Here is a 14,995-nt window from a genome sequence, read left to right as displayed (position 1 = left end):
CCAAGACGATATGAGAAATGCCCTTTGACTATGCTAGAATCGATCCAAAAATTAACTAACTAATTTTTAGGTTTTTGTGTTTTTCTTCTGATGAGATGGAGGCAAGAATGGGATAGAAAAATTAGGTTAGAAAAAGCTACTCCTAATCTACCTATAAACCGTGTAGGTTGAGCAATTAGGGTAGATTTTTCTTTTTTTAATTTCCGGCCCATATCCGAAAATAAGAGAGTATAATTTCCTTATTTTCGGTTATTCCAAAAATGTATAAAATGTGTTATATATAAATTGTCATCTAGTGAGGATCGAACTCATAACCTCTTGGTTTGAGTACCCTCACTATTACCACTATGACACATTCATCTTGTTGATATTAAATATAACCGATTACATTTAATTACGAATTAACATATTAATTCGTCCAAGCTAACATTACATACATTTAATTAAATATAACTTATTATATTCAATTTACGAATTGACAGTTAATTCGTCTCAACTAATATTATTTAATCTTCATTAAATAATTGTCTCATCAACACATTGACTAACTATTTAGTCATATAAGGCATCAATGTGATTATATTTCTATAACCACATCTCTCAAACACATCCAATAGGTGTGACCTTTAGGGACCAGTTGATCACCGCCATCTGTATGATAATAACGTCAAACTTTCTAGCAAGCCAACCGTTATTAGGTAATCGTTAATCAACTGATTAAAATACGAAGTATACCCTTGTGAACCTGTAAGAGATTTACAAATGTTATCACACTAATTTGTGGAGGACACAAGCTCCAACACCTAGGGCCACCAAAGTGAGGAAAGATAACCTTCTTGAATAGTTGAACAACGGTCTTGGCATCACAGTTAACTGAAACCACGGCCTCCACCCATTTGGACAAATAGTCCACAACAACTAGTATGTATCTATTGCCTTTGCTAGACGGGAATGGCCTTTGATAATCGATGCCCCATACATCAAAATTCCCGACCTCCAAAATACCAATCTGAGGCATCTATTGCCTCTTTGATATATTTCCCGTTCGCTGGCAAGGATCGCAACCTACAACAAACAACTTAGCATCATTAATCATCGACGGCCAGTAAAAACCAGATTGAAGTACCTTAGCCAGGGTCCTAGAAAGACCGTGGTGACGACCATATGAGGAAGAATGACAAGCTTCAAGAATTGCTTTAGTCTCCCATTGGGGTATACACCGTTGATATAGGCCATCTGCACACTCCTTAAACAGGTAAGGATCGTCCCAGAAATATTGCTTCACATCGTAGAGAAACTGTTTCTTTTGCTGAAAGGACAAGTTAGATGGCAGAATATCACCTACAATATAATTCGCAAAATCAACATACCATGGACTCTCTGCATTAGAAATAGCCAATAAAATATCATCAGGGAAAGAATCATCAATAGGTAAAGAATCTCCCCCTTCTTGCAATGGTAGGCATGATAAATGATCAGCTACCAAATTCTCAGCGCCTTTCTTATCTTTAATCTCCAAATTAAACTCCTGAAGGAGTATCCATCGCAATAATCTTGGCTTGGCTTCTTTCTTAGCAAATAGGTACCTCAGCGCTGCATGGTCAGAAAATACAGTAACTTTGGAACCTAATAAGTAAGACCTGAATTTCTCCAGCGCGTATACCACAACTAACAGCTCCATCTCTGTTGTTACATATTTCACCTGAGCCTCATCCAGAGTTCGACTCGCATAGTAAATAGCACTCAAAGCTTTGTCTTTCCGCTGGCCCAGCACCGCGCCAACTGCATAATCACTAGCAACACACATAATATTGTCCTTTCTTGTATGGTGATTTTATGAATTGTAATAGGTGAGATGTAAGCCGGTTACAATTGATAAAGTTTGGATTACTGGTTGTTATATGTTTCACATGATAGTTTAATTTGGTCAGTCTAGTGTTAATATGTTAGAATACTTGATAATTAAATTATTTATCATGTTGTTTACATGTTACACTACATGTTACATTAAATATGACATTTCGTGGCTGGGAGGACTCGAAGTTACTCCCCACTGAATTGTGGCTTTCGTGTTTGTATAAAATGCGATTGACAGGTTGATGATGCTTAGTTGGGGTACACGGACGAGCTAGTGAGCAAGAGAACCTTGGACTTAGTTTGGTTATATTTTGTTGAAACCCTTAACTTTTGGTTGTGTATATATTTTGAAGGGACATATGTCTCCCTCTTCTATTTTGGGTTGTATCTCTATATTTTCTGCCTTTAGTTATGTTATGTAAATTAGTTTGTTAGCATTTGCAGGTTTTGGGCACTCTTAAGTTGGAAATGTTTGTGAATGGTTTAGGAAAGTTTTAAAAATTACAGGTTTTATCTAGTTGATCCAATTACAAACATATCCTGTCATTTTTTCTGTAGAATTTATGTGTTTATTTAACGCTAAAATTGAGGGTGTCACATTTAATTATTTTCGCATGCATTGTTTTATTTAATTCAAAAAAATCATATGAAAATCATAAAATTCAAAAAACTTCACGTTTAAATTGAGTCGGAACGTTTGAACTTTGACGCTACATTGAACCCTTACTTGAGCCTTGCATATTCTTGACATTTAGTTGGCATGATTATGTGCATAATCTACGAGTTTTTGTTTCTCTCTTATCTGAACGAATAGACTCGATTCATTATATCGGCAAGCTACATTACATTCTGAGGTTAGAGCTTTATAAACTGGTGACATCCATGACCGGTTTCAATTAGGATGTGAGTAGTACTCTCTTTAAGACATGTAACATCAATTTGCATAAGCATGAGTCTAGTCTTCTTAATACCTGTATGCATTCGGTATGTGGATGGTGACACATTTTAGGAGAGGCAATTCCCTTTATTTCATTCTACCCATGAACCCCACATAGCCGAATTGCCTTTTTGTCCTATTAGCTACTTTCTATAATACTTCCTACCCTAGCCGAGCTAGTGATGAGTAGTTGTTGGAATGTTTTATTGCAATATGGTTATTTTGTCTGATTTCAGAAGATGGTGGAAGAATTGAAGGGAATGAAAGAAAAGTAATGAACGGATAAAAAAATGAAAAATGAAAAAAAGAAAAAAAAAACAAAAAGAATAAGAAAAGAAGAAAAAGAAAGAAAAATCATGTGTAGAAAAATGAGAATTTATATAATGATTTTCGCTCCCATGTTTCACTTATATCTTATGGGGAGTTGACGAGTTTTTGGTGTTTCGTGAGTAGAGTACATGGTTTTTGCACCGTTTCATCTTGCTATATTGAGTACGAAGTTGGGATGTAGTTTATATTTGGATCCGTTGTTGCTAGCCTGGCTATTAACTCCACATATCCAAATTCGTCTTAGCCCCTTCTTACCCATTACCTCACTTACCCAAATGTAAGTCCTCGGCATGTGTCTTGGTCTTTAGTATGGTTGGAATGCATATGTACGGTTGTAGAGACTTTATTCATGTTCACTGCATGCATGTTCTTATAGGTCGAGTTAGGTGAGTGTCTTTACTTCTTTCTCTCTTTCACATATATACTCACCTTGTGCCTAATTCTGAGTGATGAGCGACCCGTGATAGTCCGATATCTTTTGAGTCTCGCAAGGTCGACGGTTCAGTAAGTTTGAAACATTGATTTAACTCGTTTGCACTTCCCTTTTGCCACTTTGTCAGCTGTTGCGTTAAACTGGTTTTGGTGGGTGATTTGTAGCTGATGCGTTGGTCCCGTTCCATTGTTTATTCTTTAGTTGCATTCATATTTTGCTTTGGGACAAGCAAATGTTTGGTTTGGGGAGATTTGATGCATGTATTTTATATAAGGTTTTTACCTCATTTTTACACGCATTTCTGTACTATTTATGTAGCATCTAGCTACAAATACCCCCGAATATTCTACTTTGGTTCGTTTTATGTAATTTGCAGGAATAAACCAAAGAGGAGCTAAATCGAGCCTAATTTGTCCCAATTGCATGCATTTATGGAGAATAAGGAGCCGGAGCTTGGAATCTAACATTTTGGAGACGCATGAGCTGGTTTCGGAAGGTGTTTTGAGGTCTTACGTGCCAAGATAGCTCGATCGAGTGATTTATTACTCGATCGAATGCTTTATATACTCCAAGTTGCTCGATCGAGCAGTTCAGGGAGTCAATCGAGAAGACTTTGCAAGGATGCTCGATCGAGTGGTTTAATTCCACTCGATCGAGTGGTTTGGCGTTAGTTTGCTCGATCGAGTGGTTTGTCCTTCTTTAGACTTTTTCCGCCTAATATTCGTATGGGCTTTTGTAATTAGTCCATAGGTTAGATTAGGAAGGGATTTTCATATGTAAAGGGAGGAGGAGGGACTGCGTGAGGGACTCCCCTCTTTTCGGATTGACTTTTACTCTATACTTTCTACTGTGGATTGAATCTTGCTTCCTTTCTACGCTTTTTGCTACTCAGATTCAGATTTGTATTGGTATTATCATTCTCCTTTAATTCCTTAATTCTTAATCGTTAATCATTGCTTTAATTCCTTCTTCCCTTTTATTGTTATCATAATTGCTTTTAATTCAATCTTCATTAGTTTTATTATCATGTTTAGCTTTGATTATCTATATGTTATTGTTGGTAATTCAATAACGATGTGTAGCTAATTCCCTTCTGCTAGGACTATAGGGGATCCATTGTAACACCCCCATACTCCGAGTGCCTTACCAGGACCACTCAGGTATGGAGACATCACCATCTCGGTTGCCCGAGGTATGATAATCAAACAACAGCGATAAAGAAACAACATTTATTATCAATCGTTTAGTGCATGAATACAATCCTTGAAACCCAAACTGATAGTAAGATACATTATTCAAACTGTCTATCAAATCGAAATGTAAATAAAACTAAACTACGCGGAAGACTCTATCGTCACGTCGTGGCCATCCCGGCCTATCCCGTATCATCTCTATACCGCTCAATATCGCTCACCATCCCCGAATGGATCACCGCAGGTTTTCAAAACAACACCGGGGTCAGTACTAATCACACAATCAAACAGATAACAATAATAATACAAACAGACAGCTGAACTGCCACACACACACACATCCATCCAACCAACCGTCTCAATCATCGATCGTCCCTTTGGACCAGCCCGCGAGTGGGGGACCGCAGCCGTTCCCACCTAAGCCCCGCTCATCGTACGAGCGATAACCCTGTCCATTAATGTGCACATCCCCTTTCGTGGCGGGTTCCACTAAGGGCGAAACTAGGGCGTGAGATCACTCCCGCAAGTGACCCCACTCAGCCGAGAACGCATCTCGAGAACCATCAACAACACAACCACAATCACAAACACAATTACAATCAACGAATCAATTAACTAATTACAGACATCACCAATATCCCATTATGGGACTAAATCGAGTAGGAAATCCTACCGGAAAGCACACAAGGCAGACGGAATCTCACAATTTGTCTCAAAACGCTTCCTCTATGAACTCTCCTCCTAACATAAACATACGAATACTACTATTCAATCACTTATTCTCAAAAACCCCCAATTACTAAAATTAGGGTTTCACTAATCTTAACAAAACGTTATAAAAATTATGCTAGAAGCTTACCCTCGACGCAACGAATCCAACGACACAAACTACGATGCAATCCGACCGTCTGATCTCCGGGAATTGTTAAGGACGCGATTAGGAAGATGACTGACTGCTTTCTCTCTTAAACAGGTTTCAGGTTTTGGTAAAAGTGTTTTAGAATAAAGACGAATTGATTTAAATACCTTAATCGCGTAATTAACAAAACCCGAGAAAAACCCCCGATAAACCGGACACTCGATCGAGTACCCAAGGTACTCGATCGAGTACCCCTACTCGATCGAGTGCCCTGACTACTCGATCGAGTACCCAACAGTCGAAACTGTTTTATTCTCGCGACACACCCTTACTCGACAGAGTAAGGGCTACTCGATAGAGTACCCCCAAGACCATAAATACGGAGTATTACAGTCTTCCCTCCTTAAAAGGAACTTCGTCCCCGAAGTTCAAACCACTACCAAAACAAAGGTACTCCCATAAGCTTCCCGACTCGAAGGTCAAAATGAACACAACGCATAACATGCTACCTAACCCAACTTATCCCGACAACATACCGACACAACATATACAAAAAGGTGTAAAAACTCTTAAAAACTCTCGCGATCATCTCCTACCCCCCTAAAAGAAACAAGGTTACGTCCCCGTAACCATACATACCTGATCAAAAAGGAAAGGGTAACGCTCTTTCATGATATCCTCCGCCTCCCATGTAGCTTCCTCAGTCTCATGGTTAGACCAAAGGATCTTAAGCAAAACTGTCTCACCACTCCTGGTCTTTCTAACTTTTCGGTCTAGGATCCGCTTAGGCACCTCAAGGTATGATAAAGACTCATCCAGCTCTAAGCTCTCTGCCTCCAACACATGTGACGGGTCACTCACATACTTCCGCACCTGCGATACATGAAACACATTATGCACTCTCTCCAAAGCACCAGTAACGCCAAACGATAAGCCACTTCTCCAACTCGCTCTAAGATCTCATAAGGACCTATAAACTTCTGACTTAGCTTGCCTTTCTTCCCAAATCTCATAACTCCGCGCATAGGAGATACTTTCAGAAGAACTTTGTCCCCAACCTGAAACTCTATGTCTCGACGATGTAGATCTGCATAACTCTTCTCGTCGATCGAGCCGCTCTCATCCGTTCCCCGATCATCTTAATCTGTTCCACCATCTCATGTACCATCTCGGTCCTAAAACCCTTTGCCTCAAGACTGTCGTCCCAACAGATTGGACTCCTACATCTCCTCCCATACAAAGCCTCAAACGGTGCCATACCAATACTAGTGTGGTAGTTGTTATTGTAAGAGAACTCTATCAAATCCAACCTCTGCTCCCGCCTACCACCGAAATCCATCACACACGCTCTCAACATATCCTCCAAGGTCTTGATCGTTCTCTCGGTCGCCCATCGTCGCAGGATGAAATCTTTGTACTCATCTTCAAAGTGTTCCCAACGATTCCGCAACTCCTTCCAAAACCTCGATATAAACCTCGCATCTCTGTCGGACACTATGTCCTTAGGGACTCCATGTAACTTAAGCACGTTCTTTCGATAGGCCATAGCCAATTGTGCCTTAGTCCATGTATCTTTCATTGGAACAAAGTGAGCTGACTTGGTCAACCGATCCACTATCACCCAAATCATATTGTTACCTTGTTGACTCTTAGGTAAACCCACAATGAAATCCATGGAAATGGATTCCCACTTCCACTCAGGCACCTCCAAGGACTGAACCTTACCTTGTGGTCTTCTCTGTTCCCCTTTAACTCTCTGGCATGTCAAACAACGGGACACAAACTCAGCTGTCTCTTTCTTCATCCCAGGCCACCAAAACGTTTTCTTCAAATCTTTGTAAAGCTTGTCTCCACCCGGATGAACTGAATATGGTGTGCAATGCGCTTCTGTCATGATTGTCTTTTTCAACTCCTCGTCATTAGGAACACACCACCTACCATCAAACCTCAAACTACCATCTGTATGAATGGAAAACCGGGACACCATCCCTTTCTCTACTCCAGCTCTCCACTCCACTATCTTAGGATCCAAAGCCTGTTTACCTCGAATGTCATCATAGAACTCCATATGTACTGTCATATCACCCATAGCCTCTCCTTTCTGCAACATATGAATCCCAAAACTCGCTACCTCCTCCCTCAGCCTCATCAAAGATAGAGCTGTACACAAAGAGTGTACACTCTTCCTACTCAAAGCATCAGCTACAACGTTGGCCTTTCCTTCATGGTAGATGATATCCATGTCGTAATCACCAATCAACTCCATCCACCTCCTCTGTCTCATGTTCAACTCTTTCTGCGTGAAGATGTACTTGAGACTCTTGTGATCAGAAAATACCTTAAAGATTGCTCCATAAAGGTAGTGTCTCCAAATTTTGAGAGCAAACACCACTGCACCCAACTCCAGGTCATGAGTAGGGTAGTTCTCCTCATAAGGCTTCAACTGCCTAGAAGCATAGGCGATCACTTTACCATTCTGCATCAACACACATCCCAACCCATTCTTCGAGGCATCCGTAAACACCTCGAAATTCTCGCTTCCTTCAGCAATGCTAGGACGGGAGAGCGTGGTCAAACGCTCCTTTAATGTTTGGAACGCCTTCTCACAATTCTCATCCCAACGAAACCTGTTCTCTTTCCTCATCAACGCCGTCATCGGTCTAGCTATCTTGGAGAAATCTTTCACGAACCGCCTGTAGTATCCAGCTAAACCCAAGAAACTCCTCACCTCAGCAACATTCTTCGGTGTTTCCCACTTAGTTACTGCCTCAATCTTCGCCGGATCCACAGCTACCCCATCTTTAGAGATTACATGCCCCAGAAAAGCAACTTTCTCCAACCAAAACTCACACTTGGACAACTTAGCATACAACTCATGATCTCTCAACGTCTGCAACACGATCCTCAGATGCTCCTCATGCTCCTCCTTAGTCTTTGAGTAGACTAAGATATCATCGATAAACACCACCACGAATGGTCCAAGTCTTGTCTAAAGATCCTATTCATCAAATCCATAAACACCGCCGGCGCATTGGACAACCCAAACGGCATCACCACATACTCATAGTGGCCATACCTCGACGTGAAGGTGTGTCTTCGGTATGTCCACATCTCTAATCTTCACCGATGGTACCACGACCTCAAATCGATCTTAGAAAAGACCGTTGCACCACTCAACCGATCAAACAGGTCATCTATCCTTGGCAAAGGATACTTATTCTTTATCGTCACACGGTTCAGCTCCCGGTAATCTATGCATAACCTCAAAGTTCCATCCTTCTTCTTCACGAAAAGAATTGGTGCTCCCCAAGGCGATACACTTGGTCTAATGTATCCCTTCTCTATCAACTCATCCAACTGCTTCTTGAGCTCTTCCATCTCCTTAGGACCCATACGGTACGGTGCCTTAGAGATTGGCCCCGTCCCTGGCTTCAACTCAACGGTGAAATCTATCTCCCTCTTCGGTGGCAACCCCGGAATCTCCTCTGGAAAGACATCTGCATACTCTCCCACCACTGGTATCTCCTCAACGCTAGGGCTCTCTATCCGATCATCTCTCACATGGCACAAAATCAGAGGACATCCCTTCCTCAGATACGACTTCAAAGCGACAGCTGCAATCAACTTAACTTTGGGTTTGACTAGAAACCCACGGTAAGACACACTAACTCCCTTAGGACCTCGTAGGGACACTTTCTTTTGATGACAGTCTATCTTAGCCTTATACTTTCCTAACCAATCCATCCCAACTATCATCTCAAAACCATTAAAAGGAAACTCTAGCAAGTCTACAGGGAAATCAACTTGCCCCACTATCAAGGATACATCTCTAAACAACCTCCCACATGGTACAGACTCACCTGAAGGTATGAAAACTTGCTCCCTAACAGACTCATATACTCGCAAACCCAACTGCTTTACATGACTCGAAGACACAAACGACTGAGAAGCCCCCGAATCAAACAAAACAAACGTAGGAACGCCATTAACAAGAAATGTACCGGTGATAACGTGCTCGTCCTCCTGTTTGCTTTCTTGTCCATCATGAACGACTTGCCACTTGACTTCCGCCCACCTCCCTGGACAAGATCGGTGATGCGGTCGGCTTAGCACCCGACCCTTGATTGTTGTTGTTGTTCATCGGTGTCTTCGCATAAGAATTACCGCCGTTGCGGTTGCCTCCACTCTGGTAGCTCGACCTCCACGGTTTGGCCATGATCCCGCCGGTCTGTTGCTCGCGAAGCTCGCGCAGTCTCGGAAAGATCCGGTGCACTTGTGCACTCATGCCTCTTGTGGCCTACGCCGCCACATCCAAAGCAGTCACTCCCCGGTTGTTGCTCACACTTCCACGACCTCTCCCAAAGGATGCTCCCAAACTAAACCGGACCCGGAAGAAAACCCCTTAGACTGATTGTGGTTGCCTTTCTTGAAATTAGACTGGCCACCACCCTCGCTCTCAGACTTTCTCTTCTCTCCACCTGACCTCTCCTTAGCCATCTCCACTAGCCTCTCAGCTCTCCCAGCCCTCTCATATGCTTCCTTCACATCAGTAAGGACTCCCACGGGTAACTTATCCATGATTGTCGTGGTTAGCCCTCTCTCAAACCTCAAAGCAAGATTCTCCTCACTCAAACCCATGTCCTCAGCATATCTGGATTTCTCATTGAACTGTCTGTAGTATTCAGCCACAGACATCTCAGCCGTCATCTTAAACTTGTCGAACTCTTCCCTCAACTTACTCCTCACATGCTCTGGCACGAACTCCTTCCTCACCGCCCTACGAAACTCCTCCCAAGGTATAGCAGGTAACCCTTGGTTGGTATATAACTCCTTGGCACTCACTTTCACTGAGTCCCACCACTTGCCAGCTGCCTCCCTCAGATAAAATGCAGCTTGATCCACCCTCATCTCATCAGGACAGCGAACTAAGTCTAGTATGTTCTCCATCTCCCTCAGCCAACTATCAAGGTGGTTAGGCTCCTCAACCCCCTTGTACTCCTTCGGGTTAAACCTCGCGATATAGAGGCTGACTTTAGCATGGTCAACCTCCTTCTCCTTGCTCTTATCCTTGTCTTCATTCACTCTCTTCAGGGTCTCCGTAAGAGCGTCTTGGTGTTCCAACATCTTAACGATGTCATCCGTAGTCATAAGCTCAGCTCTCGCGTACAAGGCATTTCTCTTGGGCGGCATCTTGAAGCTATAGAAGAAAGGGATAAACATAAACACGCGTACTAAACTTCAAAACACGAACACGCGTTGTCCAGCACCTACTCGATCGAGTATCTAAACCCACTCGATCGAGTAACGGGCTACTCGATCGAGTGCCACTATGTACTCGATCGAGTACCCAAACTCCAGAACTAAACAGACCTTCTGATCTCTAACCCACTCGATCGAGTATCTAGGCTACTCGATCGAGTGACCCCCTACTCGATCGAATACCCCTAGTTACTCGATCGAGTGCCCCAAAACTCGATTCTGGATTCAAAACCGCCAAAAACCCATCCGATCGAGTTAGTCTCACTCGATCAAGTACCCCCAAATACGTACAAGCTACCCGCATGTTATTCGTATACTAACATGCCTACTTTATAAAATCACATGATAACAAAGTAAATATGCTACGCATCTACGCTACCATCGATAAGATCAATTCATCATGCTATTAAAGCCACATTATAAACATCCAACATGTTATCATCTCATTAACATGTTCCACATATCATTATTTCCTTTCACATGCTCAACTTCCTATTTCAACACCAAACAATCAACACATTCATCACTTTGTTGCACAAGTTACTAAGCACACACATGACTCAAACACATTTTCCCCCACGTGACCGGTTCAAAATTGTAGGGCGACCCCTTGCGACTTTAGGACGTCTCCCAAGCCTTTGCACTAGCTCCTACAATTTTTACCCCGGGTTCATTTTAATTGACTCCCTATGTTCATTAAGTTCATTGGTTACAGGTTTCAGGATCGTCGCTCTGATACCATTTGTAACACCCCCATACTCCAAGTGCCTTACCGGGACCACTCAGGTATGAAGACATTACCATCTCGGTTACCCGAGGTATGATAATCAAACAACAAACGATAAAGAAACAACATTTATTATCAATCGTTTAGTGCATGAATACAATCCTTGAAACCCAAACTGATAGTAAGATACATTATTCAAACTGTCTATCAAATCGAAATGTAAATAAAACTAAACTACGGCGGAAGACTCTATCGTCACGTCGTGGCCATCCCGGCTATCCCGTATCATCTCTATACCTGCTCAATATCCGCTCACCATCCCGAATGGATCACCGCAGTTTTCAAAACAACACCGGGTCGGTACTAATCACACAATCAAACAGATAACAATAATAATACAAACAGACAAATTTGAAGCGCCACACACACACACACATCCATCCAACCAACCGTCTCAATCATCGATCGTCCCTTTGGACCCGACTACCGCCCGATGGGGGACCGCAGCCGTTCCCACCTAAGCCCCGCTCATCGTACGAGCGATAACCCTGTCCATTAATGTGCACATCCCCTTTCGTGGCGGGTTCCACTAAGGGCGAAACTAGGGCGTGAGATCACTCCCGCAAGTGACCCCACTCAGCCGAGAACGCATCTCGAGAACCATCAACAACACAACCACAATCACAAACACAATTACAATCAACGAATCAATTAACTAATTACAAAGACATCACCAATATCCCATTATGGGACTAATGCGAGTAGGAAATCCTACCGGAAAGCACACAAGAGACGGAATCTACAATTTGTCTCAAAACGCTTCCTCTATGAACTCTCCTCCTAACATAAACATACGAATACTACTATTCAATCACTTATTCTCAAAAACCCCCAATTACTAAAATTAGGGTTTCACTAATCTTAACAAAACGTTATAAAAATTATGCTAGAAGCTTACCCTCGACGCAACGAATCCAACGACACAAACTACGATGCAATCCGACCGTCGATCTCAGGGAATTGTTAAGGACGCGATTAGGAAGATGATGATCGCTTTCTCTCTTAAACAGGTTTCAGGTTTTGGTAAAAGTGTTTTAGAATAAAGACGAATTGATTTAAATACCTTAATCGCGTAATTAACAAAACCCGAGAAAAACCCCCGATAAATGGGACACTCGATCGAGTACCCAAGGTACTCGATCGAGTACCCCTACTCGATCGAGTGCCCCTGACTACTCGATCGAGTACCCAACAGGTCAGAAACTGTTTTATTCTGCGACACACCCTTACTCGACAGAGTAAGGGCTACTCGATAGAGTACCCCCAAGACCATAAATACGGAGTATTACATCCATAATTATGAAAGGAAAGTAACCGAATCGTAAGGTTAATGCTGGTATAATCTTTGTTGTTAACTGTTGCAATTAATTGTATCTGTTTATTTGAGTCGACGCAATTAGGCATTTATATCAATTAATAGATCCTACGACCAGTTGTACCCAGTTGTATGCTCTAGAACCCGAGCTATATAATAAAGTTTTCGAATTTTGTTTTAAAGAAGTCGAGCTATACCATAAAATTTCTGAACTCACTCACTTAAACATAAAAAAAGTTAACTTTAAGAAAGCTCAAAAAAATTACACATAAGCTCGATAAGATATAACTTGGTTGTATAATGCTATTGTACCACTGGAGGTATAATGTTATTTGTGCATTTATATCTTAGTGACCCTTGACCTGGACCGAAAGGTTGGAAAAGGCGAGACTAGTAGCGAACAATAGAGCATTATAGTTAGGGCGAAAGCTAAGCTATTTGGGCTTTAGGGCGAATTGAGACCGAAAGGAGATATTCACCGCTCCTCAGACCGTATCTGCATTGACCTGAGACCTAGATTACTTGACTGAATGATTATGGTGAACCGTCTATCTTAGCTGTTCCCTCTACTTGATTTATCTTATTTTCTCTTCCTTATCCTTACCATTAGTTTAGAATCAATCAATTAAAAACCCCCCAATTTGGTTACCTTGACAGACTTAGACGAGGCTAACATTTTCCCATCTCCCTGTGGATTCGACCCGACTTCCCTAGCTATATTAGTTAGAGCCAGTTGGTTATTTTTGATAGGTATATGACTGCCCTGTCAGACCATCACTTATGTACACACAAAAATAGCAAATTGACATCAACTCTCAGGCCTAAATCGCCTCATCATTGAGTTGTGTCAGGTACTAAGGCCTCCAACAACACACCAAGTATGGTAAACTATGCAAACACCATGAATACAAATGGCTTAGAACACACACCAAATATTTGATAGACCATGCTCAGTCCATGAATACAAATGGCTTACAGAAGACACCTATAACTTGGTAGACCATGTGGTAGCCTTACTACCTTGACTCAATGGCCACCTACCTAATGTAAATAGAATAAGCTCTCAAACCATTAAGGGTTTATCATCACTAAGACACATCTCAGTCCAATATGGACCTTCACTGAGGTACACAGAACAATAAAAAACATTAAATCACCAAAAGCAATGACAAGTACATAAGCCACCATAAACTCACAAGAACATAATCCACCAACTACAACACCCAAGTGAACCCAAACAATAATATACCATCAACCAGTAGACAAAGCCTAAAACAAAAATAGAGGCAATTTATCAGTAGCAATAGAGGCAAGTTAACGACTAATCAAAACAGAGGCAATTTACCAGAAGCAATAGAGGCAATTTACCAGTAAGAACAGAGGCAAGACAACAAATAAAAAACTTATACCCCAACTAAAAATTACAGCAAACATGCCCAAACAGATAGCAGAATAAGAAAGCAGTAGCAATAGACTACGAAAATAAAGCATAAAAGTTTATCAGATAGAATTATACCTCCCTATTTAGACGATTTATTGAGTCTTGCCAAGAATCTCTGCTCATACTGTCTTATTCTAAATGAGCTTCGTGTTTCAGGGAGTGGTTCAAATTTTTCAGGCGATTTCCCAGAAGATATACAATGATCATCAACCCGTTTTCTCTTTTCAAGTTTTGCTAAGAATCTGTTAGTATAGTTCCAGAATTTAATGGTGTTATTTTGATTTAGGAGCAGAATCAATGTCTTTAACATTTTTCCCAGCAGATCTGCAACCATCATTAACATCAGAGATGTCATCGTACTCAGGAACCCCATCTTTAGGCTCAGGAACCACATCTGTAGGTTCAGGAACCACATACGAAGAGCAAGCGTCATCAGACTCAGTTTCAGCAACCTGAGTGCCTAAATCAGACGGTGATAGTGAATTAAGGACAATCGGGTAAAGAGGTGCTGAGATCTGGCCCTGATGATTCTTCTCCTTCTTCAACGTCAGATGACCCAAGCTATACCAATCGAGAACACACTG

Source organism: Silene latifolia, chromosome 2, assembly GCF_048544455.1.
Source record: "Silene latifolia isolate original U9 population chromosome 2, ASM4854445v1, whole genome shotgun sequence".
In the NCBI taxonomy this organism is placed as follows: domain Eukaryota; kingdom Viridiplantae; phylum Streptophyta; class Magnoliopsida; order Caryophyllales; family Caryophyllaceae; genus Silene; species Silene latifolia.
The sequence above is the reverse complement of the archived record's forward strand: the minus strand, read 5'-3'. Positions refer to the sequence as shown.